Source organism: Columba livia, chromosome 4, assembly GCF_036013475.1.
Source record: "Columba livia isolate bColLiv1 breed racing homer chromosome 4, bColLiv1.pat.W.v2, whole genome shotgun sequence".
Taxonomy (NCBI): Eukaryota; Metazoa; Chordata; class Aves; order Columbiformes; family Columbidae; genus Columba; species Columba livia.
Genome location: NC_088605.1, coordinates 22,107,387 through 22,135,085, shown reverse-complemented (window position 1 = coordinate 22,135,085; position 27,699 = coordinate 22,107,387). Strand labels below are relative to the sequence as shown.

Here is a 27,699-nt window from a genome sequence, read left to right as displayed (position 1 = left end):
AATTTTTTTTCCATGTCTCATATTTCAGAAATAATAACACAAAGTAAAATTCATCTGAGAATCTTTATCAGGATTATCTGACTTTCAGCAATTTCGCTTTTAAAATGCTTCAGTCAACTAATTGGAAATCTTTCATCTTTGTAGTGATAAAGGAAACATAATATTTGACCTAACTGTCCCATTTATGAATATGTCTACTGAATAATAAAAATAAGTGTCTGGAACATTTTAAATAGTCTCTAAATAATTATATCAAGGGTTTTTTTTTTAAATGATAATGCATAAATATAAAATTAAGCAATGAAACTCTGATGACTAGCTATTTTTGACTAATACGTTCCTTAAACATCCTGCTCACATAATAGAATACTCACAGAACAACAAAAATGACATAATTGTGTAGGTCTTTTGAAGTATCTATCCCAGGCCACCTGGTCAAATGGGGTCAGCTAGAGAAGGTTGCCCAGGACTATGTCCAGTTGGCTTTCGAGTATCTTCAAGAGCAAAGACCCCACAAACTCTCTAGGAAACCTGTTCCAGTGTTTGACCATCCTCAAAGCAGACAAGTATTTTCTTGTATTCAGCTGGAATTGCATGTATTTGAATTTGCGTCTATTGCTTCCTTCCCTTTTACTGGGTACCACTGAGAACAGCCTGGCTCCATATTCTTTTTACTATCCCTTCAGATACTTATACATGTTGATTATATCCCTCCACATTTTTCTCCAGGCTGAAGAATCCCACCATCTCCCATTCACTGCAGCCAAGGTTGCCTCCAACTTTCACACTTCTGATCAGTTCTTCCCTGTTCATAAGTGTTAAGTTCAGTAAAACACCTTTCTTTGTTGGCTTCTCAAATACCTATGCCAAGAAACTGTCATCAATGCACTCAAGAAATCTCCTATATTTCTTAAGCGCAGCTGACACCATGGTGGTTAAAATCATCATAAGGACAAAGAATGCACAGCTTCTTCCAGTTGTTTAAGTTATTCCTCTGCTTCTTATTCCTAATCAGGATGTCTGTAGTAGACACTCAGTGCAACAGCACCCATGTAGGTGTGCCTTCTAATTTTCACCCATAAGCTCTCAACTGCCTCCTGACTCCTTATCCATTGCAAGGCAGAGTTCCCTTCAATCCGTTACAATAAGATGTATATTTAAATCCTGGATCCATAAAAATAAATGATGCTTTTGTCTTCAAATGATGGTTTTACATTAATTGCTTCCTGTGATCCAGAAGTACATCCTAAATATACAGTGCTACATTATTGAGTGGGAAAGAATCACAAATAAGTTAATTTTGCTAAACACATTTTAACTAACTAGTGTCTAGCATTTAGAATGAATGTATATTTGGTTTTCAAGTGAAACCACAAACTAAAGATGTTATTTTTCAACATAAAATAAATTTTTTAGTCTATTCTTGGGCTATCAGATATGTAATGGTTTTCAGCTACCTGTATACAGATAAAAATATCTGTAAATCAAATATATCTTTTTTTCTTTACACACATTACATTGTAGAAGAAGCGCTAATTCTCATGTTTAAAGTAAAGCATTTTTTATTGACAGGTTGGGACACTGGACTGTAAATACCTTTTTTGTGAATTAGAATGTCAGTTCTTGTATGTGAATATATAGCTTTGTCCCAAACAGGCTTAGCAGGCTCACTAAGAAAACTGCAAATAAATTTGAATGCATGCATTCTTTTAAGCTACAGGTGATATAAAACTTAAGTTTATACCTGTATGTAAAAATTTCAATTTAATGTACAGTGCCATACAATAACTTCAGTATCTCTATGTAAGTGTCATACTGCTATTTAATCTGGAAGGATTTATTTTGTCATTTGGTCAGCTACAACAATATTCTGAGAGGGTGACAAGAAAAAAACAGAAGGTTTACCATGTATTTACTTATTTTATAATACATAATCCATAATTTTTATTATCTCTGAGGGTTACAAGTACACTGTGTTTTCATAAGACATGCAGAGAAATAACACATTCATCTAGTGATTGGTTAGTGTCTTTAATTTGTTGTCTGCTTCTAATGATAAAGGCAAAAAGGTTGCGTTCAGATCTCACTCATTTACTGGTTTTGTTATTTTGGTTGTTTCCCAGAAACATTGTTTGCCAAGGGCTTGTTGGTGTACAAAATGCCTGGACTTTCATTCTGATATCCCATATGGTTGCTTTGGTTTCCCAAATGCCTACTACAGTGAAACCTATTTTCCTGGCATCCACAAAGGCCTTTAAGAGTCTGTTCTACCCATTTTCCATTGTTCAGGGATGGTCTGCATTTTTCTTATTATTTTGGCATATAATTTTGAACAGGTGTCATTAGGTGCAAGGAGGCATGTGGTGTTAGTATAGCAGGGCTGTCACAGAAGATGGACTTCCCTCCTCTTTTCCTGTAGAACAGATGTCCTTTGCAATGTTCAGCAGGCCTTCCTATCTCAATCCCATTGATACCTGGCATCTCTGCTTAGTGGCAAGGGCTCTACCAACTTCTGAATGGGCACCCAGCCATCCAAACAGATGGTCCTAGACTCAGGCAGCCAAAAAAATTTGTGTAGATGTAATATGTTTTTAAAGGCCATAATCCCAGCTGTCCACACTGAAATGGTTGTCTTTTTTCTGCTCCTCTGATTATTACTCAGACAATGTGCTACTGCTACTTTGTTTTTGATCTGGATTACTATTACAAATTGCATTGTATAAATTTCATTAAACATTTATTTTTCTCGTATATACATAAATATATACATATATATGCATACTCAGAGTCAAATGAAATTAGTATTTATACCTGTAGCATTTAGCAAGAGTGAGTGACTTACTACTTATTTAGGTGACAATACTTAGCAGTTATACAATAATTTTACATTCAAAATCCTTAGCACATTCAGCTCACATACTCAGTAATTCATATTCAATGCATATAATCCATCACGGTCAAGGTAATCGATGTAAAAACATACAGCAGAATAAGTAAAATCAATATGTGCCAAAATCTATGAAAAGTTTCATTTGAAAGCTCATTTGAACTATAACAGAATTTGTTGCCTTCTTCATATTCTAATCATCAAACAGAACATATGACATGAGATTCTGTATAAACCTTTCTAAGGAAAAGAGCATTAGATTCATCTGAAAGCACCAGCATCTAAAAAAAAAAAATAATCAAACAAACCACAGTTTGAGTAATTCAGTGCAGTGTCCTGTAGAAACTTGCCAAGTTATCTTAAGAAAATAAGTGATTGTTTCATAGAATTAAAACATTATTATTGTGTTACTGATTTCCATATTTTGTTTTAATTGCAGGTAAATGTCCTCAAAAATTTTAAATAAAATATCTGAAATAACTTTGGATAGGTCTTTTAGATAATAAAAATTATTACATAAAAAGGATCCATCATGAGAATCTCATATTTGTCTCTGAGTAGCTTGTTTTCATATTCCTATTTAAATATTGTTCATCTCTGAAGACATAATAGAACAGCTATTTTATAGATTTTTGCAAACAATATTCCTCCATTCACCTCTAATCCAAATCTTAAGAGGAATTGTTGCTACATGGAATGAAAAGAGGTTTCCTTGCTATTATTTAATCATCATATCTGCTATCCATTATCTGCAGTAATAAGAGCAAAGTTCAAAGTCTGTAACCCTCTCTTTAAATTAAATATCGGTAGCTTTAGCCCCACATAAGATTTTCTAAAAATATCCAAAAATAAATGTCTTCCTTGGATATCTTCAATAGGCAATTAATTCTCATTTGCAAGTACTGACTCTGAAATAAAGCACTATGCATGAAACAAGGAAAACTGCAGTATAATCATGCAGAAATATTGCATCCTTTGTGAGACAAAAAGAATCATTTCTAATTGTGTTTTTGGAAATTGATTATTAATGCATTTTCTTCCACCTTTCTTATATGAATGCTAAGATCACTTCTTTTCCAATCTCTTCAAATCCTATACCTTCCTGATTTAACTTCCTCAGAGTCTTGAAGTGCCTGCCTGTCCCCAGCTCCTCAATAAGGAGTATCGGTTAGTGCTACAAGACATCAGCATTCCTTCTTTACTGGAAACTTGAGACATATTCCCAGATGCTATTCATTCACTCAGTTTCACGTTATTAAGTGATTTTGTAAAATAAATTATTAATATTTTTTTCTCCAAATTCTGGCCAATCTATGGTTAACCTTGATGCATGCATTACTGAAATATTAAAACCTGACAGTGTCTTAGAAAAAGGGAAAAGCTCTGATTCGTCCAAAGGTGCCAAGTAGTACATTGCAATAGCAGGCAGAAAGTGCCTCCAGCAAAGTTATCTAACACTGATGAGCTATCAGAGATGGAACTTGGCTGTGATGCAACTCACCAGTGTGCACTGACAAAGATACCCTGAGCTATATCCATAAAACAGTAGAGGCTGTCCAGGTTATTCTATAATACTTTGATATTACACCTTCTAAAGGTGTAACATCCCTGGGCATTACTATTTGGATCAGTCAGCTGATCGGAGCCAGCCCAGCGAGAGCCGAGCCGGCGGGGTTCAGCCGACCACGAGGTTCAGCCGAGATTAGGAAGCTCAGAGGGAAACGTACAGGGACAGCGTGATTCCCGTCGAGTCCCAATCCCTGCAGCCCCGGCAGCCATTGCGAGAGAGTGGCTGACGTGACGGGGGGCGTTCCCACGGTGACGGCGGCCACACCCTCTCCCCTTGCCTTGAAACATCCTTTGGGAGGGCAGCGACTGGTGTAAGGCAGCCCACCAGGTGTAAGGAGGAGCAACCAGCTTGTGTAGCGGGTGAGTCCCACCCACACTGTGCTGCAGCAGCAGGTGTGGTAGCTTGTGTAGCAGGGTGCAGAGAGCACTTGTCGCTTGTCAGCCCCTCTAACTTATTGCCAGCATCCCAGTGTGCTGACGACCATGGTTGCCTCCAGGAAGAGAGCTTGTCTCAAACAGACTGTGGCTACGCAGACTGAGGAGGTTCTGTCCCGAACGGTGGCTGTTCAGGTCTCCGGCTGCAGGGGGTGCCAGAGCCTGCTGCTGCCGGGGGAGGGAGGCCAGCAGTCCACCTGTGTGAGGTGTGAGCAGGTGCAAGACCTGCTCGACATGGTTGTGAAACTTAAGGAGGAGGTTGAGATGTTGAGGACCATCAGGGAGTGCGAAAGGGAGATCGACTGGTGGAGTAACACACTGACGTGCCAGTCGGAAAGGTCCCAGGGAGGTACCCCCCAAAAAGAGATGGACCTCCTGCCCTCTCGGACAGAGGCGGAAGTCCGGAGACGGCCCTGCCCTTGTTGCTGTCGGGCAGAGGTAGGGGACCTAAAAGACGACGAGGGTTGGAAGTGTATTCCGGTTCGGTGTCACGGGCAGCCCCCCTCCCTGCCTGCTTTGTCTCCCCAGGTGCCCCTCCGTAATAGGTTTGAGGCCCTGGATCTTGAAGAAGAGGTAGGTGAGGAGGTGGTGCCAAGCCTGCCTACAAGATCACATAGGAAGAGGCGGTTGACTTCACAACTTAAGACTGCCTCTGATAAGAAAGAGAGAAGGGTGATTGTAATAGGAAATTCCCTTCTGAAAGGAACAGAGGGCCCAATATGCAGGGTTGACCCTCATCTTAGGGAAGTTTGTAGTCTACCTGGAGCCCGGATCAAGGATATTGCTAGAGAGCTCCCCAAACTGGTGCACCCGACAGACTACTACCCGCTGCTGGTCTTCCAGACAGATGGGGAGGAAGCTGCTTCCCGTAGTCTGAGGGGAATGAAGAACGATTCCAAGGTCTTGGGAAGGATGGTGAAAGACTCAGGGGCTCAAGTGATCTTCTCTTCACTCCTTCCATCTTTAAGTAACGATGTGGGATGCAATAGGAAAGTTCAGTGTCTAAATGATTGGCTCCAAGACTGGTGCTACAGGCAGGACTTGGGATTTTTTGATAATGGTTGGTTTTATAAGTCACCAGTCCGGACAGTGTCAAGTGGGAAAGGTTTATCTCGCAGGGGCAAAAGGATGCTGGGGCAGGAATTAGCTGGGCTCATTTGGAGAGCTTTAAACTAGGCTCGAAGGGGGATGGGGTTGTAGCTGGGCTTGTCCCAGTGGGGCAGCATTCTAAAACTGATGAGGACCGGGTGGCCTCCTGTGCCCCTAGGGAGAAATTGGTGTGCTCTGCTCGCTCCCTGAAATGCCTGTACACCAATGCACGCAGCATGGGGAATAAGCAGGAGGAGTTAGAATCCTATGTTCGGTCGGGAGATTATGATCTGGTGGCAATTACAGAAACATGGTGGGACAGTTCACATGACTGGAATGTGGTCATGGATGGCTATTCCCTTTTCAGGAAAGACAGGCCAGCCAGACGTGGTGGTGGAGTTGCTCTCTATGTGAGAGAGCAACTACAATGTACTAAATTCTGCCCAGGAGTGGATGACGAGCGAGTTGAGAGTGTATGGGTCAGGATCAAGGGGCAGGCTGGCAGGGGTGACACTGTTGTGGGCGTCTGTTGCAGGCCACCAGATCAGGCTGAGGAAGTTGATGAGGCCTTCTATGGGCAGTTGAGAGTGGCCTCACAGTCACAGGCCCTGGTTGTTGTGGGGAATTTTAATTTCCCTGATGTTTGCTGGAAGGACCATTCAGCCAGCCAGCCACAGTCCAGGAGGTTCCTCCAGTGCATTGATGATAACTTCCTCATGCAGATGGTGGAGGAGCTGACTAGGAGAGGTGCACTGCTGGATCTCATCCTCACTAACAAGGAGGGTCTGGTTGAAGCAGTAAAGGTTGAGGGCTGCCTGGGTTGCAGTGACCACGAGATGGTGGAGTTCAGCATCTTGGGTGGCAGGAACAGAATAGCAAGTAGAATTGCAACCCTGGACTTTAGCAGGGCTAACTTTGGCCTTTTCAAGCAATTGCTGGGGGAAATCCCATGGGCAAGACTGCTTGAAGGAAAAGGGGCCCAAGATAGCTGGATTGCATTCAGAGATTGCTTCTTCCACGCTCAGGGTCAGAGCATACCCACACGAAGGAAGTCAAGGAAGGGAGCCAGGAGGCCTGTGTGGTTGAATAGGGATCTGTTGGGTATGCTCAAGCAGAAAAGGAGAGTTTACAGGTCGTGGAAGCAGGGGCTGGCCACTTGGGAAGAATATAAGGCTGCTGTTAGAGGATGTAGGAAGGCAGCTAGGATAGCCAAGGCCTCCTTAGAATTACAGCTGGCGAGAGGGGTCAAGGACAGCAAAAAGAACTTTTACAAATACATAGCAGATAAAACTAATACCAGAGGCAATGTAGGCCCACTGGTGAACGGGGCGGGTGCCCTGGTGGCAGAAGATACAGAGAAGGCAGAATTACTGAATGCCTTCTTTGTCTCTGTCTACTCTGCCGGAGGCTTTCCTGGGGAGCCCTGTACCCCTGAGACCCCGGATGAAGCCAGGTCAATGGAGGAGTTTGCTTTAGTTGATGAGGACTGGGTTAGGGAGCAATTAAATAGTCTGGACATCCATAAATCCATGGGTCCAGATGGGATGCATCCACGGGTGCTGAGGGAGCTGGCTGAAGTCATTGCTGGACCGCTCTCCATCATCTTTGCCAAGTCTTGGGAAACGGGGGAGGTGCCCGAGGATTGGAGGAAAGCAAATGTCACTCCAGTCTTCAAAAAGGACAAGAAGGAGGACCCAGGTAATTATAGACCAGTCAGCCTCACCTCTGTCCCTGGGAAAGTAATGGAACAGCTAATCCTTGGTGCCATCTGAAGGCATATCAAGGATAAGAGGGTTATTAGGGGCAGTCAGCATGGCTTTACCAAGGGTAAGTCATGCTTGACCAACCTCATAGCCTTTTAATGAGAATGTAACAAGGTGGATGGATGATGGCAGAGAGGTGGATGTGGTCTACCTTGACTTCAGTAAAGCCTTTGACACAGTCTCCCACAGCATCCTCACAGCTAAGTTGAGGAAGTGTGGTCTAGACAATAGAGTAGTGAGGTGGGTTGCAAACTGGCTTAAGGAGAGAAGCCAGAGAGTGGTAGTCAATGGTGCGGAGTCTAGTTGGAGGCCAGTATCTAGTGGAGTGCCTCAGGGGTCAGTACTGGGGCCAATATTATTCAATATATGCATTAGCGATTTAGACGAGGGAATAAAGTGTACTATCAGCAAGTTTGCTGATGACACCAAGCTGGGAGGTGTGCCTGACATGCCAGAAGGCTGTGCTGCCATCCAGCAGGACCTGGACAGGCTGGAGAGTTGGGCGGGGAATAACCTGATGAAATTTAACAAGGGAAAGTGTAGAGTCCTGCATCTGGGCAGGAACAACCCCAGGTTCCAGTATAGGTTGGGAAATTACATCTTAGAGAGCAGTGTAGGGGAAAGGGACCTGGGGGTCCTGGTGGACAACAGGATGACCATGAGCCAGCACTGTGCCCTTGTGGCCAGGAAGGCCAATGGCATCCTGGGGTGTATTAGAAGGTGGGTGGCTAGTAGATCGAGAGAGGTTTTCCTTCCCCTCTATTCTGCCCTGGTGAGACCACATCTGGAATATTGTGTCCAGTTCTGGGCCCCTCAGTTCAAGAAGGACAGGGAACTGCTGGAGAGGGTCCAGCGTAGGGCAACCAAGATGATTAAGAGAGTGGAGCACCTCCCTTATGAAGAAAGGCTGAGGGAGCTGGGGCTCTTTAGTTTGGAGAAGAGGAGACTGAGGGGGGACCTCATTAATGTTTATAAATATATAAAGGGTGAGTGCCATGAGGATGGAGCCAGGCTCTTCTCGGTGGCCAACAATGATAGGACAAGGGGTAATGGGATCAAGCTGGAACACAAGAGGTTCCACTTAAATTTGAGAAAAAACTTCTTCTCAGTGAGGGTGACAGAGCACTGGAACAGGCTGCCCAGGGAGGTTGTGGAGTCTCCATCTCTGGAGACATTCAAAACCCGCCTGGACATGTTCCTGTGCGACCTCACCTAGGCGTTCCTGCTCAACAGGGGGATTGGACTAGATGATCTTTTGAGGTCCCTTCCAATCCCAAACATACTGTGATACTGTGATATTATGTGACCTTTCCTTCCTTGTAAATCTCTGACTTCTAAAGAGCAAAGCAGATGTCATCTACAACAGTTTTGTTGGCTTCTAAATCTCCTATTGCAAGACAATGTAAAAAATATGGGAAAATAAAATGCCTCTTATTCTGATTATTATCTATTATACTTATTATTCATACACAAAAAAAGAAAGTAAAAAAAAAAAAAGGAAATTACTAATCTACTCTCTTTTAAAGGAAATTTTAACCAGCTAACTCCTGCACATTTTCAGATATTCACATTCCTCAATATTCCATGTGCTTGATTGCACATGGAAGACATTGTTGATTATATTCCCTACCAAGGATCAAAAGTCTGGGAAAACTATAGCCCAGTGTAGCTGGAAAAAAATTCAGTGAAACTGCCATTCAGTTCCAGGAACATAGATTCTAACATTTTGACTGTGTGGTCACTTCTACCACAAACAACAGTTCCTCTGAGCCTGGTGAAGCTAGAATAATTTGAATCAGGTCTGTTCAGTTCATTTGAGCATAACTTCTGCAGAGTTTGGTGTGCTGTTCGTTTTTTTTTTTTGTGGGTTTTTTTTTTGTTTGTTCGTTTTTTTTTGTCTTAGCTTTAGATTAGATTCTCAGAGACATTGATGTGTATACATTTCAGAGTAGGACAACTTTTTTTTTTTTTTGCTTATATCTCTAATTCTTCTACATGACATTTAGTTTTTGTAATATACACATAAATTACCTTGACAAAACATCCTTATATCATTAAATTCTTAATGTTCACTTATTATTCTTTTGGAGGATGCCAAAGACTCTAAGGCAACTTCCAACAATGAAACTGAGTATAATTAGTTCACCTAAATCCCATGGAAACCTTCCAATCAATCATTTTTTGTTTATAACAAATAACTATTGCAAATTATTTAAATCTCTCTGAATTTATTAATAGATTTATTAATAGATTGAAATATATGACTACCTTTATATTAATTTAAAACAATAAAATACTTTCTGCATGTAAACATTGATACTAGTTCTGCTTTGTTGGATTGTTGATTAATAATTGTTTTCGATGTCGTGGTACACAATAGAAGAATGTTTTTGAATCTGAATTCTTACTACTCAAGAACAGGAAACAAAATATTTCAATTTCTGAGTCTTGCATCTCTATGATGAAGTTCACCTTCAACACTTGCTGTACATCCACTTGCAAACTTATGTTCTTAGAGATCTCCTGGTAATTTGAGGGAGCTTTTGAAAACATAAACAGCACAACTCTCACACAACAACACACACCTAAGCATTTAAAAATAATATTATCAATACTTATTAGCACACCTAAAACACTTATTAGTATACTTATCTAAAAAGGTATCTGAGTCACCACACAAAGATTACAAAGCTGACAATTTAGAACAAACATAAAATTAAATTGGCATTGAGGATTTTGTGTATAGATTAACTACACAGAGATATACTATGACACAACTACTATTTTGTAAATAATTATTTCACTCAGCCTTTCCTTTAGACTTACTTTAAACAAATTGTACCATGCCAGTCTTTGCTATTTCACTATCAAGGAACTAGTTTATTTCCAACATTCTTTGTGGTCATCTGACACCTGGGAGAAATTAAAAAATAATTTTTAAAAAAGTTATTTACATTGCCCCATTCTCCATGACACTTTGCTAACTTTGCCTCTGAGGTCCTTTCACTCTGAAAAATCAATTTAATCTGGGCAGACTTGTTACAATCTGTCTATGACTCTGAAATATTCCAGTGATAAACAATATCTATGAAACCCATAAAACAGGTTTGCATGTTTGACAGTCATTTGTATAAAGGTCTTTTACTAAATATCCTTATGCATGATAGAATTCCCCCTTTTGTGAAGTTGTTATTAGTATAATGGATAAAAACAACTGTTAACAGAGAGCAAGTGTTAAGGTTTAAGGCAAGGAGGCAATAAACCGTGGCAGATACTTCCCATTACCCCCCTACCTCACACCACCCCTTTCCTCTAGATCAGAAAGAGGATAGGGATGATAAGAGGAAAGGAAGAAAGACTTAGACTTCAAGTTGGAAGGTTTTAAAAGGTTTTATTAATGTTACTAATAAATAGAAAATATATACAAAATATACCAAACCAATCATGAATGCCCAAGATGGAGTTGCTGTCACTCCAGCAGCGGCGGAGCTGGGTGTACAGAGCTGGCGCAGCTCCAGGTTAGGCCCCCAGAAGTCATGGACAGGACTTCACAGCAAACCAGAAACTGGTTGCAGAGATGCAGGACCTGAGGCCTGTAGAATCTCAGACAGACAGGCAGGGTCCTTTCTAGATGTCAGCCATGGTCAAAGAGAACTTGACCCTTGTGATCAGCCTCATATATAGGGAATATGGCAATTATGGGATGGAATGCCCATTTGGTCAATTTAAGTCACCTGTTCTATTTACCACTCCCTAAACACACCCCTCTAACAATGGAATGTGGGAAAACCCATCAGTCTTTCTTGGCCACCATAGCAATAAATCTAAACATAATCTTCTTCAGCATTCTATTGGTCTTCTTGTCAGCACCGAGTACAGCATCTGAGACAAAAACTGCAGGCAAAAACTCAGAAAAGTACAGCCACCTAGAAGAACATAGCTGAAGGGAAAAAAAAAAAAAAATCACTTAAAGAGAACTGGTCTTGTTTTTAACAAAACCAGGACAGCAAGCAATGATACTTATGCATTTATACTTCAGCAATTTACATCACGAGTAGTTTTTGGTCTCAGGTTTTGCTTTGCCATTTGCAATGGCGACTATGAGGAAGCTTTTTAATCACGTCTATAGTCTGTTAATCTCCTGAAATGTTGCAGTCTACATTGGAAGTTAACAATCGTTAAAGTCATGAGACATTAAGCTAAAATTTTACTTTAATTATGAATTGTACCAGATAACAATTAACGAGGTAATTACCAGTTAACCAGGTAATTTGTGGGTAACAGAGTAAAAATTACACTTGTGGTTTATCAGTTGAGTTAATACACCAGATTTTATGCCTCCCTGGCATAATATCCTCAGACTGCAAGTGAAAGGATTGACACTTTGAACTCATTACACCATTTTGGTAAAGTACAAGTGGAGATGTTTGATGGATCTGAAATAAATAAAGACACTGAAGTAAAACTATTTTAGTATCTCTGTATGTATAGAGGATGTTAAGTTCTGCAGCAAAACTGCTGTACTGCCTTAAGAAAAAGTCACAAGTAAATACACCTTACTACTTTTTTTTAAGAGGGAAGGAAAGCCACTGGAGATGTGGTAGCTTGGATCAACTGATGAGAAGGATATCAATAAAGAAGAGAAGAAAAATGTTAAAAAAAAAGATAAAACTAGTGTAACCAGAGAAAATTTGGTTTTAAGAAATTCAGCATTCATGCGAAGGCAGATTCGATGCGGTAGGATAAGAAGGGGAAAAAAAATGTGTAACAATATTCACTGCTGAGAGACAAGACTGCAACTGTTAAGTACTGGAGCTGGGTAAGAGGAGTGTGTTGGTAACATAACTTGGCTCTAAAAAGGAGTTTTGCCTATATGATGCAGCTAACAGAAAAAAAAAAAAAAAAGAAAAAAGTATTACAAAGTGACCTATTCTATAGACATCTCTGGACTGCAAGCTCTCTAGCTCCTCTTTGGTGGTTTACAAAGAGTCCCAAGCTAATATAATTTTGTAATTAAATGCCCACAGTTTGTTTCATATGTATCTATGTTAATGATTTATCCAATCACGTAGTTCTAGTTAACAAAAGAAGCCTGTGTCTTCCCTGACATAGCGCTCTAGGCTCTGTGCTAATTACTCCTTTCTTACATTTTTAACGAGGTGTGTTTGTGTATGTTTTTGGATAGAGTTATATGTCAGATTTGAAGGCACTTGGTACACTTTAAAAAAGCAAAAATTGAAAAGTCTCAGTAAGTGTTCTGAGGCAGTGGATATACATCTTTTAAATTTCAGTGGTAGTCTTTCACACACTAGGTGCAGTGTAGAATAGCACTGGATAGTACTGCTGTGAAGTGGAAAGATTCAGAATGGTATAATAAACATTGTTAGAATAATGTACAATTGAATAAATTGGGAAATATACTATGATCATCCAGGAAATAAATCATTAAAGACAGTATTGAAAAGCATTTAGTCTTTATCAAGCATTTTCATTTTGGAACTGATTCGGGGCTTCACTATAATATTATTGGATCTTTAAATCTATGGTCCACCAGACACTGATGTGCCAATGCTTATTTAAAATGCTGTTGTCAGAATAAGCTTACTTTGTTATTAAGGAAAAAAAAAACAACCTTGTTTGTATGAAACAACAACAAAACCCCATAGCACGAAATTTCTTTAAACTGGTAGTACTATGTAGTGTATACAACTGGCTGTATCAGGTCATGTTGCACAAAGCTATCAAATTCAAAAGCTATTTTTGAACACTTGCTGCCAGTGGGTTGTTACCTACAAGCAGTGAGTCTTTTACTGTTATCCACAGGAAAAAGTCAGTGGCAGGTGTTCAGCTTCTGGCACATTTTTGCTTTAGAATTGATGGGATACTTTCTTTTTCCAAGGAAGCTTTAGTTAAATGCTGTTATAGCCCTCTATGCATAGTCAACAACAATAGAATTGAAATATAAAAGAAGAAAAGTATTCCTTCTCACTGCAGATTCTGAACAAAAGGAAGATATTATCCTAACGCTTATTGCAGGGAAGAATGATGCCCTATACAATACTATTAATGGTTATAATAAAGAATGGGTCTCTGATAAGACAAGCCGTTCATTAGAATGCCATTGGCAATAACAGCAAGAAGTACATAACTAGATGTTCCTGACAGCCTTAAAGACATTCTGTGCTCATGGACAGCCCTTAGGATATCCTTTCAATAAACTGACAGCTGGTTTTTTTTGGTTTTTTTTGTTTTTTTTTTTCCTAAGGAAAGTGTAGGTATCCTGTACACTAAATTTGTGATGTGAAGAAATTTATCTCAGGAGTACCCTAAACACAGAAATCAAAGCGTAATTATTCTGGTGTGTATCTTTCAGCCTCCATAAATTTCATTTATAGTCGTAGTCATTTATCTGAAATTAGGAAAAAATGTATTCCATTTTTTCTTTTATTTTCTTTTTTTTTTTTTCCTATTCTATCAGCAAAACTTAGCTCCAGTTTTATAATCTTCGTGTTGTATTCTTCATGTTGTATGTCTATTTGACATACATAATCTTAATCTAACTGAATGATGGGAATAACATCAGGTTAGTCCATCATAGCAATAAAATTACATTCATTATCACACATGAAATTGATAACTCTTTGTTAGCAGTTGAGAATAAGTGTGAAATTTAATTAAGATAATAACGTGATGTCATGATAATGACAAATAAATTTAGGAAAATGAAGTACTAATGGAATTTTGCTGTAATATGATTTCTGTAATGGGTGTTTATTTGCTTTATAGGTTTGATAAACATTAAAAATAGTGGATTTTTTTTTTTTTAGGGAAATGTCAATATAAATATTGAACTCTATGATTAGAAACAGAACCCAAAAGCTGCCTGTGTGAACTTAGCAAGCAATTTAAAAGAAAAAAACTGAGTCAATTTATTTCTTAGTCATGATGCTAAGCCAGGTAAGTTCATCCAGCTAGTCATACGAGCATAACTCTAGGAAGCGATAGTTGGAAAAACAATTTTATGTGTAACAAAGCTTATGTGGGCCAAAATTCAAGTCTAGTCATTCACGAATGCTGGTTGGTTTTCTGTTTTCTTATTGTAGTATGTGTGAACTAAACCATACTGTGTGTCATAGCTATTCTCAAACACACATTGCAGTAGAAACAAACATTTTATTAATTTATCTCTGTTAAGTATATTTAAGTATTGTTTAGCTCAGTTGTTTATCACAGAAGAGGAATAATTTTATTGATAACAGATTATTCCACCTTTACCTACAAATATATGAACTGGTTCATACTAATTATGATTGACCTAATTAAGGTATACAAAAACTTCTTTGAATGATTTTATTTCTTTATTAGTGCCTCTTCATAGTCTTAGTCCACCCATTTCTAGTAAAAAAAAGCCTTTTCATTTTAAGAAATCGACTGCTGACCTAAAGTGAGTTTACCACTGACAGCATTGCGTTTTCTTTTGAAAGACAGTATCTTAAATAAAGCCAAGCCTTTCTTCCAATATGTTTAAACTATTTATAGCAACTAGCAAGTTAACTTTCTCAGTTTATTCAAACAGGAAAATGTATACTTAGTGAAATTTCTTGTACTTTAAGCAGGAGCTCATTAGGCTTGTGGTGGTCCTATGGGCATGCGTTTTACGGTCTTAAAATGGCTCTTGTAGAGGTCTGTCTTATGCATAGATGAGCTTTACCTATATTGTAAAGAAGTTCCGTCTTGTTGGAGGAGCAAAGCTGTCAGTTTCATCTAAAAGGTTCAGTTACACCCTTTTTTCATCTGTGCTAAGCTATGCAGACTCCTATAGTCTAATGCATAGCTGCATATAAAACTACTTTCTGCTAGAGTGTGATACAACCATGAAAATCCTTGATCACCATAAAAGCCGATACAATTCTAAAGTTCATGTTTCATTGTTGACCCAACTATTATATTGCATTCTTACAAAATTCTGCTGAGGTAGTCATTAATTCCTTCAAGTCCGTTACAGGTGTGCTAAAATGTGCAACAGAATTTATGTAATCTCATAGACTATTAAATGATTGATAATATTTATTATCAATGCATGATTCATAGCACTATGGATAGGGAATACTAACATGAAAATACAGGGAAATTAAACACTAAAATGAGTAGAAAAATATTGTCCAGTCTAATACAGCTATTGGAAGATAATAGAAACAATACAGGTCTCCCAATGACCATTCTTAAGCTGAATTAAAAAAAAAAAAAAAAAAATGGGACAGGAAGGAAAATATAACTTGCTTTAAAATAAGATCATTCTCAGATTTATATCAATGATGTTTATTGTTGCTACTGATATCTAGACTGTTGAAAACATTTCCTCTAGGGGTTTTTTTGTGGCTTTTTGTTTTGTTTTGTTTTTATTTCTAATGGTGACTTTGATCTAGGAGATCTCAATAGCCTTTTTATTGAGAGTGGCTTTGTGCTGAAGCAGAGAAGGGAATCAATAATGGTAGATAACAAATTGCCAAAACAGGCAAAGGGAAATGGACATTCCCATTGAGCAAAAAAGTCCTTTAAAATAATGTTTCACCTTTACTTTAAAGTTATTTCTTCATATGTGAATAGTTCACCTTGATCTTATTTTCATACAGAACTGGAGGACAGCCAGTTGCAGATGTGTGAAATGTAAAATCACTTGAAGAAACATGGTTTTGCATTTATTATAAACTGAAAAACTGTTCCCCAGAGTGATGGAGGAGAAGGAGATGGGGAAGAGGTTGGTTCTAATCAGTATTAGTCCAGATACAATTATTATCCAATATAAAAAGAGAGACAAATAATAGAGGAAAAATAGTTTCACACAGTTTTCATTCCTTTTCTTGTTGTTGTGCTTCCCCTTCCCTTGAGCCTCTAGGTCCTCAATATAGTGGCTTCATTCTGGTCATGAAGATGTGGAGGCATTTACAGCAAGTCATCAACATCTAGAGTCCTTTGCTGGGAGGAATTTGTTAAACATTAATGGTTTCTTCTTCCTCCCTCTAGGGTCCAGTTGGAGTCAATTATCTATGTCTGTTGACACGCTTTTAATTTTCTGTATTAGTCTATAGATTCATGTTAAATACATGTTTGCTTCATACAGTGCCTTTCAAATAGTTAAATATTAATACTATTTTTCTTCTCTTTCCTATCCCTAAAACCAGTTTCATTCAGTTCCAGGACTGCATTTCCTTAACTGACCGTAGGTGAGCCGTTCATGGCCACAGGGTCTCCAATGCCAGGCTTGTGCTACATCCCTTACCCATGACCGTGCTCCTCTGTGTCACATCTGCATCTCCACTTCCCAAGGCCTCTGCTATCAGACGATGTCTGTACTTTGCTATACTACATAGTTCTGTTACCATTGTAAAACTCTAGTGATATCATACAAAGATAATAAAAGATGAAACATATACATATATGTACTCTCTACTTAGTATCATGCACGTTATACCTTCTCCAGATTCAGAAATCTCTTTGAATTATTATGAGTCAGTTTACATGTGACTCCTTTCAGATCCGTAAGCATCAGTTACAAGAACATAAAATGAATCTTCTTGGCCATGGTGCCCATATAAGAAGCAAGCTGCAGCATGACACAGAAGAGCCATTGCTCCTCTGTGTAAGAAATTGAGAGAAAAAACACTTGTCCTGCTTCTCAGTCAAGAGCAGTTCCATAAAATCTAAAAGGGGAAAGTTTATATAGCAGACTACATTTCAAAAGGTGCAAGGGAAAAAATACGCATCTGAGGATATTACTTTTTGACATTTTGTTCTTGTCTATTTTGCAAGTTACCTTCTTTAAATTCTTGAATATATTTTCTAGGATGTTTGTGCAGCCCCTGTTTTTTCCATAAACATATTTTTTGACACTTAAAAAAGTACTGGACAAGTAAAAATTTTCTTTATAATTTAACTTTAACATTCTTGTAAGTTTGCTTCCACACCACTGTGCCTTTTCATATTGTTTATTCTTCCATATCTAAAGAAACTGACATGAATTATTACTGTACTTCTCTACCTCCTAGACCACTTCTTAATTTGATTAAGTTTTTGTTTTTTTTTTTTTTTTTCCACAGGGAAAGGATCTTGAAACTTACAGCAGGGGGTATGTGTTTTTCTATTTTTATTTTTTTTCTGTCATCAGTTCACACTGTTACACACCATATTTTGTAGCATAACCATCTGCTTCTTTACCCATTTTTGATTATTCTCCAAGATCTTTAAATGTCTTGAATTTGTGTTTATCCCATAAGTAGTGTTGTTCAAAGCAGCTGTCTTAATGGTAAAGCAGTGCCATTTTGTTGGCAAAGACTACCTTTTAACACCATTTCCACAGGAAGTTCAAAGAAAATAAATGATTTATTGTATTCAATACTGGGCAAAATGTTCATTAAATATATATAGAGACCTAGATTCTGTCTGGAGATGACTTCAGCAATGAACTTGAGGTGTGCCAGTTATGAATAACTGACTTGGCTTGCAACCCATATCCAGTATTTTCTATGTAATTGGCTTTTTTTCCTTTAACTTGTTTGAGGGAATATATAAGAAGAGCTTTTCAGATTAAAATCAAAACAACACCACAACTAAACAGTATTCCTTTTGATATTCAAGGAATTTGAAACAATGCAAAGCTTCCTTATTTAAAAACAAAACTGTAATGCAGCAATACAAAATCTAAAGTTAAATGCCAAAGTAATTTGCTGCAACTAGAAATGGATCAGATCATAACATACTGATCCAATTATTCTTGTATTTGAAGCTTCTTACTGTAAAACCGAAACTGAATGTCTTGGCCCCTATTTTTGTTTTAAAAGCAGAACTTTGCCATGAAGGAAAGGAGTGGTAAAGAAGAAAAATCTATCATGGTGTGTACATGACATGTCTACATGAGTTCTTCTGCTTAATGATTCTGTTTACAGTTCATCGGTTCAGATACTTCAAATTCTGGCATCTGCAAGCATTCCAAAGAATAGCTTAGAAGTATGAAGAATTTGCAGTAAGGGTAGGAGATAATAAGTTATTGATACTGACCAAATGATGATAGTGAATTAGGTTGTAGTAGATATGAGACTTTAGTCAGGTCATTTACATTAAAACTTGTCATCTTCTTTGCATGCATTTGGATAGCATTAAAGGTATGTCTTGCTACTAGGATGGAAGGGACAGGCAAGAGGAGTTAGTTGTCTGTGATAGGTACTGTGGTCTCAGCAAAAATCTGGGGTCTTCTTGAGCAAGAGAAAACTTGAAGTAGCTTTGAAGAGAATTCCTTTCTCTTCCTGAAAAGAATCCCTCCTCACAGAAGGGTTATTCTCTGTGCTTCATAAGATGCCATAGTCAAAGGTAACACCGTACAACTCATCTCCGTCCCCACCAGAAAAAAAAAAAAAAAAAAAAATGATTATTTCAATATTAAAGCAAGGGAAGAACACATTTAATAAACAATTACTCCTTCAATTACAATCTTTTCTTCGTATCTCTCTGTGGAGAGCTTTTGAGAAATGTTATGCCTTTGGGAGTTGCTCCAAACTTAGTGAGGCCTAGCATATTTTATTCATACACACAAAGCGAGTCTTCTCTTTGTCTTTCATATGCAAATACAACAGTTAATTGCATAGTATTTATCACTGATACTTTCATAAGCTTATAAAATGTAATGAAGTCCATTCATTACTGAGAAGTGGTGAGTATCCAGCTCTGCATGGGGGAGCAGGGAACAGTGAGTCCAAGTTCAACAGTCAGAGGAAGGAGCTGAAGGTCAGACTTGGGCAAAAAGGCAGAGGAACAACAGCTATAAAAACCAGAAGTATTAAGGATAGGTAGGAGTGGCAAATTATGACACGTGGTTCAAGGCATTGTGGACACAACCCAAGCTGAGCAAACCTGAAAAGCTGAGGATTGCTGAGAGGTGGACAGCGAAGTTGCATCTGCATTTCAAAAAGTTATCATTGCTCTCTCCCAACTTCATTGAAAACCTTTATCTGAAGACTTGCCTAGATTTTAAATGTGCTGCTACTATCATCTCACTGGTTCAGCTTCATCACAAGTTGCCTTTGTTAACAATTTCAGCTCATGAGCAGCACACACAAAGTAGCATTGTATTTTTCTGAACTTAAGAGTTGTAGTGGTTTTATTTTTGTTGCCAAAAGTTACCTAAATATTTAAAAGTGTTAATTCTTTCTACTACTGACTTTTAAAGAAATATGCTTTCACTTTCATCAAAAAGGCTGGTAGATCATGACATTAACTTTTAAAATAGTCCAGACTTTTGTACTCTACAAAACATTTGCAAAGTCTGCAAAATAAACTTTAAAAAATAATTACTTCTTTAAAATATCTTTAAGTCATAGTAGCTACTTCATTTATTAGTAATAGTATTAGTGTAATACTTGGGTTCACATACTAGTAATCAGTTTTAACAAATGCTTAAACTGAACAGAAAGCTACTTCCTGAGTTTCTCAGAGATTTCTGTTGCAGATTTGGAGACTAAGTGTGAATTTACGAAGCTTCTAAGTTTCCATGGGCATGCAGCTAGGGTGTTTATGTGGGTTTTCTACCCTGAATATCCTGCCTCATTCTTAATGCTCCCAAGCCAGCATATCAGGACATTCATCACTCTTACTTCTCTGACAAGCTTATCTGAAAACCTAAGTGAAGTGAGATAACTCTGCCTTACACTCAGAAAATGTCAAAGTCAAGATATTTGAAACAGAATATTTGGGGCTCAATGTCTTTACATTAAAATTTGTTTAATAAGAAGATGTCTAGTAATTTCAATAGTTTAAGTCATTATCATGGAAACTGAGTCATGCTAAAATAATCAACATTTTCTAGTTGTTAGATTTCACTTAATGTTTGAATGCCTTAAAGTTCTAATAAAAGTAACTTTTTTTTTATTATTTTTTTTTATTTTTTTTTTACTGATATGAAGTGATACTTCTTTTCTGAAGAAAGAAATCTGCTTTGACAGCTCTGCTTTATGGTGTCTGATAAAATCTCTTATGCAGGCTCCTGTTTGAAGTAACATGAACAGCGCCTCTTCTTATTTCCATTTCAAGTCAGGACTGTTCTGTAACATAAATATCTTATAAATATAAAAGGTTTCCACACCACCATCCTTCCAGCTGTAAGGTCATATTAAAATCAACTAGTATTTTTACAAGATGTTTCTTGCTTTTTGTAAGACTATTGATTGTTACTCTGCAGGGGAAAAAATGTCTTTGAAGTTAAAACACACTGCTCTGTGTGTATCTGTCTTACCACTGAAGGAATATATTATGTATTTTGTGTAAAGAATTAATCATAGCAGCCATTGTTCATACATCTTTTTTTTCGAAGTATAGGGTAAAGTATAGCATAGTTATATTAAAAAGTTCAGCCAGGCTAGAAATTATACAAAGAGACTGTGTAAGCACGCAGTATGTAATTAATATCATTTTAGAATCAAAAAAGTGTTATCCTTCCTAATACTTATCTTGTATCCAGCTAACAAATTTCAGAAATTGGCAACAATTTTGTTGTTATTAATTTGTCATTCATATTTCACAGGTTTAGCCCATCTAAGCTGAAGTAAAACTAAACATAACAGATAAATCTACCAGACACGTTTTTACTCTGTCCTTTCTCCTGATGTTCCCCCTTCCTGGTACACCCATGATCACATATTGTGTGTGACTTACAGGTGATGACTGACTTAATTAGAAAGTCAAGATATATCCCAAGGCAGAATGTTTGTTTCTTCAGTGATAAAAAGGGTTCTAATCACCATTATAGAGCAAACTGCATTTGTGAAATTAGTCACTTTTGCATGCTGATGAGAGCAAACCAGCTTGTTAGTCTTTACAAGGGACAAACAAACTAATGTTTTTCACTCTAACAGTACAGCTACTTTGAAATATTCTGATGTGAAACTGATAATCTCCTAAACATCCACCCCCACACATGTGTAAGCTAGGATACAAGATACTACAAAAAATAAAATAAGTATTCAGCACTAACCTCTTGGCCGCTTGCTGGACATGCAATAAGGCTTTGCTGCAAGATACCGAGAATATAGTTTTGGTTTTCTCGTGCAAAACAGCATGAGTGTCATAAAGTGAATTACATTTCAGCACCAAAACAAATAAAGGATCCTGGCTAAAGTGGGAATATTTGACAACAGAATAGCAAATAGCAGATTTCCATTTCTTCCTACTATTCCTTCATGAACTCCTGTATGCTATTATTGTTTCAGTCTGCTGGAATTTTGAGTGTATTTGAGACTAGTAAGGTCTGTCAATACTGAACATGTCAGCAGGTGAAAACATTATTGTTGTCTCCTTATACATATTTCAATAACTTAAAAAATTAACAGTAATCCATTAGCATGTATTATACTCAAGGTCAGCAAATGCAAATAACCAGCTCATATAGAAGACATTTTATTAAATAACATTTAATGGTAATTTTTTAGTTATTAGGGCTGAGCAGAGATCTTAAAATACTGTTCTAATTGATTCCTTAAAACTGTCACAATAAAAACCCATGTTTCTTGTATAAAAAATTATAAATGCACTATAAAATTCACTACAGTAAGTAGAACAACATTACTGTGATTGTTCACAAACAGAAAACACAAACAAAATTGTTTCTATTTGTTTTCATATTTCACAGACAAACATTTTAAGTGTCATTGTGACACTGCCACTTGCCACTGTGTTTGCTCTGTGGCTTGCTCAGGTTTAATTAAAAAATACTTAACAGTCACACCAACTTATTATCTGGTTTTATTTATTTTACATTTTCAAAAAGGTGTAGATTTTACTTGTAACATTTGTCATTTGCTGCTTTAAAATCAGACATTTTTTAAAGTTACTGTAGATGGATTTCTTAGAAATAAAGGGTAAGAAGCTGTTTAATCACATTTACACCTGTAATATTGTAGTGATTAATTCAGTTCTTTTAAATGCGAAACTGGACAAAGCATTGACTAATACAGAGTCTTTATCAGGTTTTGCAACTTCATATTCTTTTAATTATGCTCACGAACTCAAGATATGCCTTTTATCAGCCAAAAGCCAAAATAACCACATCAGGATGAAAAGGAATATTTGAGAGTTATTGTTTAATAGTGTAAAGAGGGAGAGACTGAATTGTTTTAACTGGAAGTGAAGCCACATAAAAAAGGGGAAAAAATGCTGAAAACCTAGTTCAAAACTTGCCCATTGAGCTCAGCTTTCTGGTGTCTAATGCCTTTCCCGATGAGGAGAAAGGAGTAACAACAATGTTCCCACATGCGCAGGCAGTCACTTTCAGCCAACATTTTCTATTTCATTGCATGCACACAAGAGAAACCCTCTGATGACAATTTCTTTCATCATTTTGTTCATTGATTTTCCTCAAGATCTTGTGATTACATTCTCAGGATAAGAAACGAGATGCCTCTGTCACAGTAATTTGTATTAAGACTTCCAAAATCTCTCTATTTCTTTTTCTCTTTTCTTTTTCTCGATATTAACTAAACAGTTCCAGTATTTTTTTCCTGAAGCTTCATAATATTTACCATCTAAGAAAACTAACAATGAGACCACTGGAATTACATATGGTTTTGCTTGGAAAAGCTGCATATTTCTTGAGGGGGAGAAAAAAAAAAAAAAAAAAAAAGGAGAAAAAAAGTCTACAACAGCAGCCAATAGAAGCAGCACCCAGCACCAAGTTCAACTATTTGTATTAGTGCTATTCCATAACTTTCCTATACACAAAATAACAACTGTGTATTTAATCAGCTATTAAAATCATGTAGCTTAACAGTGTCTATAAATCATAACTGAGGCAAACTAAGAAAACTGCAGCTAATTTCTTGTCACCCTTGATTTCTTGAGCTTTTATTAGTTGCATTAGAAAACCTAAGAATAATACAAGGGATGAAAATTACAGTTGTATGTGAATAGACTTCTTAATACCTTCTTAGAGTCGAAACTAATGATACCATAGACTTGATTTTGCATGGATTTTTCTCTGAGTACGCATTATGGAACAGTTCAATAATGATTACTTTCTTCTGTTGTGTTAGAAGCAGTGCTTTATAGGCCAATTTTATTAGCATGATGCTACACCTCCATTACATTATACTAAAAGTTGAAAGGAATGTTCTTCAATACAAATAGGCCTGTTGCTACAACAAACACACATCTCAGTTGAAATCTCCAGAACTGTGCAACCGGACACACATTTCCCATTGCATATCAATACTAGCTAGTTTGGGCATTTTTGGTCACATCTTTGAAGATGCAGTAGTGTATATGTTATATACATTTCTTATAGGATCTGTAGCTTGAAGATCAGCTACCTATATACAAAAAAAAAAACTATCTGGAAGAGCTCATTCCTGAAGGTGCTTAACCCTCACTTGGCACTTAACTTTAATAAATTCTCAGAATTACCAGTGCTCTCCAGGTGTTTCAACTGAGCTATCACATCAAAACAAGGCACAATAGTTGCTAGAGTCAGATACTTAATAACCAAGACAGATGATTAATCTTCTCCGCAGTTGGAAGGACTTGGTATCTAATCACTATCCAAACGCAGTTCTCATGCAGTTACTGAGTAACTACCGTACTAGTCAGGGACAACTGTAAGAAATACAGCCAAATGGAAAAACATCACCACTTTGCCCTAGTTTTCCCTGATTCTTCCACTTGCTTAAATATATTCCTCATTACTTTATGCTTAACGCCACTTGCTATTGTCTTGGCATTCTATTTAAAAATCAATCTTTTCTGCCCTGGCTTTTGAATTTTCTGTTCAAAATACCAAATCATATTCAATGTTAATATTATCTTATTTCCCATTTGTCATGGCAGTTGACCTTGAATACTTTTATTCTTTTCTGCCTTCTCATATGGTATAAGTTACACTGTGTACTTTTACTATATTTTCGTTAGGAAATTAGAATTTGATCTCTATGACACACAGAATAGCTGTGGTTTAGAATGTTCTTCATGAACTATAGCTATTGTAAGAGTGGCGAGTTCAAACACACATTCAAACTTCATCAAAAATAAATTTTGCATATTTTGAACCTCTCCTCAGAGAATGGAAAACAATATCTTCTTTGTTGTTTGTCCTGGGTTTTTTTGTTTGTTTGTTTGGGGTTTTGTGTGTGTGTGGTTTTTGTTGGTTTTGGTTTGGTTTGTTTTTTTGTCTTGAAAACAGAAGTAAATAATGATCAATAAAGAACTATAATGTAAACATATGTTGAACTTAAAAGAAATTAAATTTAAGTTTACTTTTACACAAACCTGATTGCTGATATTAGGCCTAGAACATTTACAGATTTTGCTCCCCATCTTTTAGCAAAATATTTATTTTTCTTGAAGACCTATTCTATTTTGTAAAAAAAATCCCAAAATTAGTACAATAACTAGAATTCAAGATAATTTACTTTCTATTCTAACATTATTCTATGTTTTCAGTTAAAATTGAGAATATTGCATATTCTACACTTCTTCTGTCCAAAACAAACACCACTGTATCAGTTATTTGACATCCTTTCAATGAACAACTGTAGGGAAAAGAGTGATGGGAAAAAAAAAAGGAAAAAAAGAGACAGAATCTCTTAAATAACACCAGTTTGAAACATCTGAAGCTTGAAAACCTAAGAATATCTGTGAGTGGGAAGGTGCATCAGGTAAAGAGTGTTGAAGTTTCAGTGTCATCCACAGCTGACATTTATCATTCTTGTTGCAGTAAGGCAAGAAATATTAAGGACCCCTGAGAGAGTAGAAGATATTGATTAGAGCTTTGTAAGCTCTAAAATCTTGTACTTGACTCTGGAGTAACTCCTTTAAAAGAGCTGCATAAGCTCGAAACTTGGCTTTGTTTGAACACATGAACAAAAACTAAGACAGTGTAATCTGGGCTTTCTGGTGAAAAAAAAAAAGTGCTGTAAGGGCACATTTGAAGTACAGTTACAGATCTCCTGTGACAAAATTGTGCAAGCTTTCCCTTTTTAATTTAACCTAAACTTTGATCTCTTACATTATGAAGTAGCTAATATTATAGGTCTGCTGTTTGTCTGTTGATGTCAGCCAGACTATTCATGATAGTAATAATTTAGAGATTGAATTAAGGAATTTACAGTTTTACCCTTCAACGTGATCCATCAGACAAGGGAATTTCATAAAATTATTTGTGTAGGAATATGTGTATTTGCAAATTTGACTGGAGGAAAAAAGCTTTCATCTGTCAAAAGCTTTTATAAGGAGAACAATTATACTTAATATTGGGACAAAACCCCAAGTAGACAAATATACACAGAGCACTGGAGTCAGAGAGCTTCTATACAATTTAAGTACCTATACATAATGTTTCTTAATAGCTGTTTTTAGACAGTTTGTTCATCATGACCAGCAAAATGTTCTCCAAAGAAATTCAGATGTAACTTAGGCCATATGAACTTTATTTTTCAAAAACAAATTCTGGAGCCCTGATTTCTGTTTATTTTCATATAAAAATGGTTGTGTTGTTTCTATTAAGAACTTAAGACAGAAAACAATCAACAAAAACTATTTACATTTTCACTGCTTTTGTCAGCAGGAGTTTTATTAGCTCTCTGAAGTAAACACAACTTAGTGTGTTTGTTTTTCATCTAAGATGTTCAAAAAGTCTGATATGATTACTGAAATGGGTAATTTTTTAAGCATTTTCAGAAAATATATGCTATTAGGCTCTTATGAGGAAATGCTTAAAAATAATTCAAAAAAAAAGAAAAAGATGAAGTGTTTCTGTAGTAAATCCTAATTTTTTATGAAACAATATATGTTAATATACTTACTTCATTACCTGTTTTTAACTTAATATTCCATATATTTGAATGTCCAGGGTATAGAACGCACAGTAAATAGGTCACTAGTACCAGAATGTCTTGGATACTTCAGTTCTCAGTAAGGTAACAAGAACCTGCACTAGCTACCAGTTTATGAACCTAGTCAGCACATTACATCAGGATAAGACCAAGGAAGCTTGCCTGCTAAGCAGAGTTAGCTAATTGAAAAACATAGCGGTTAGGGCAAGGTGCAAAATTCTCCCCTTTGTAGAGCTAGAATATTCTCCACTGAAATTTTGAGAATACAATCTTCATACTCTCATTGTTGTGCAGGATTCTCCTGAGTGTATGTCTTGAACCTAGTGACCTAGGCTGTTCACTATCAAAATATGAATATAAAGTTCTAACAGCTAGATCACCACTGATGGGCTCTTCCAGTTGATTAAAGAGTTTTCACGTAACCACAAGTAGCTACATGCTCAGGAATGGTTTCTCTCTGAGCTCTACTCTTTCAAGTGTTATTGATGAAGGAATACCTGATTTCTATATCCAGGGGAAGTCTATGTCTGAATTGACTTTGAACTAGTTGTACTCTGGAACACTGGAGATGTGCACAGAAACAATAGTGACTTGCTGAAGAACCTAAAAAAGAAGCTGGGAGGTATCTAGGTAGCTTGTATGTTCTAAGATTAAATGATAGCTAGAAGGAAAGTATTTTGGGGGTTTTTTTGTTTTATTTTTAATATCTCAGTGATGCCTCACATCCAAAATAACACTGCTTTAGGTAGTTCTGTACTAAACTTAAGAACCTAGTTTTGAAGTAAGAAAACCTGTTTCAAATTGTTAAATGTCTTTCCTACAAAGAAATAAAAATGCTTAAGAGGCCACAAAAAAAATTGAGAAAATATAAGAGATAGTTGCTGTCGTTCGAAAAATTATTACTAGGTGTCTGTAGGAAAATTAATTTACACTTTTAAAACAAATTAAATATTTTTGTACTTCGCTAAATTCCAGAGCAGGTTTCTATCATTCGAAAGAAAAACAAACAAATGAAAATGTAATGGGCTAATTCTAAGCATATTATAATTAAAAACAAACAAACAAACAAACAAAAAACAAACAAACAAAC

General features: G+C 36.9%; 1 long non-coding RNA gene across 1 annotated transcript in view; it reads left to right on the top strand.

Annotated features, from left to right (window-relative positions):
* The first annotated feature begins 4,514 nt into the window (after nucleotides 1–4,514).
* The window catches only part of LOC110357999 (uncharacterized), a 70,518-nt gene continuing 47,333 nt past the window's right edge, over nucleotides 4,515–27,699 (top strand). Inside the window, exons 1-2 of the long non-coding RNA XR_010472187.1 lie at nucleotides 4,515–4,816; nucleotides 17,841–17,869. This is a non-coding gene — a long non-coding RNA (uncharacterized LOC110357999). The remainder of the gene's footprint in view (nucleotides 4,817–17,840; nucleotides 17,870–27,699) is intronic.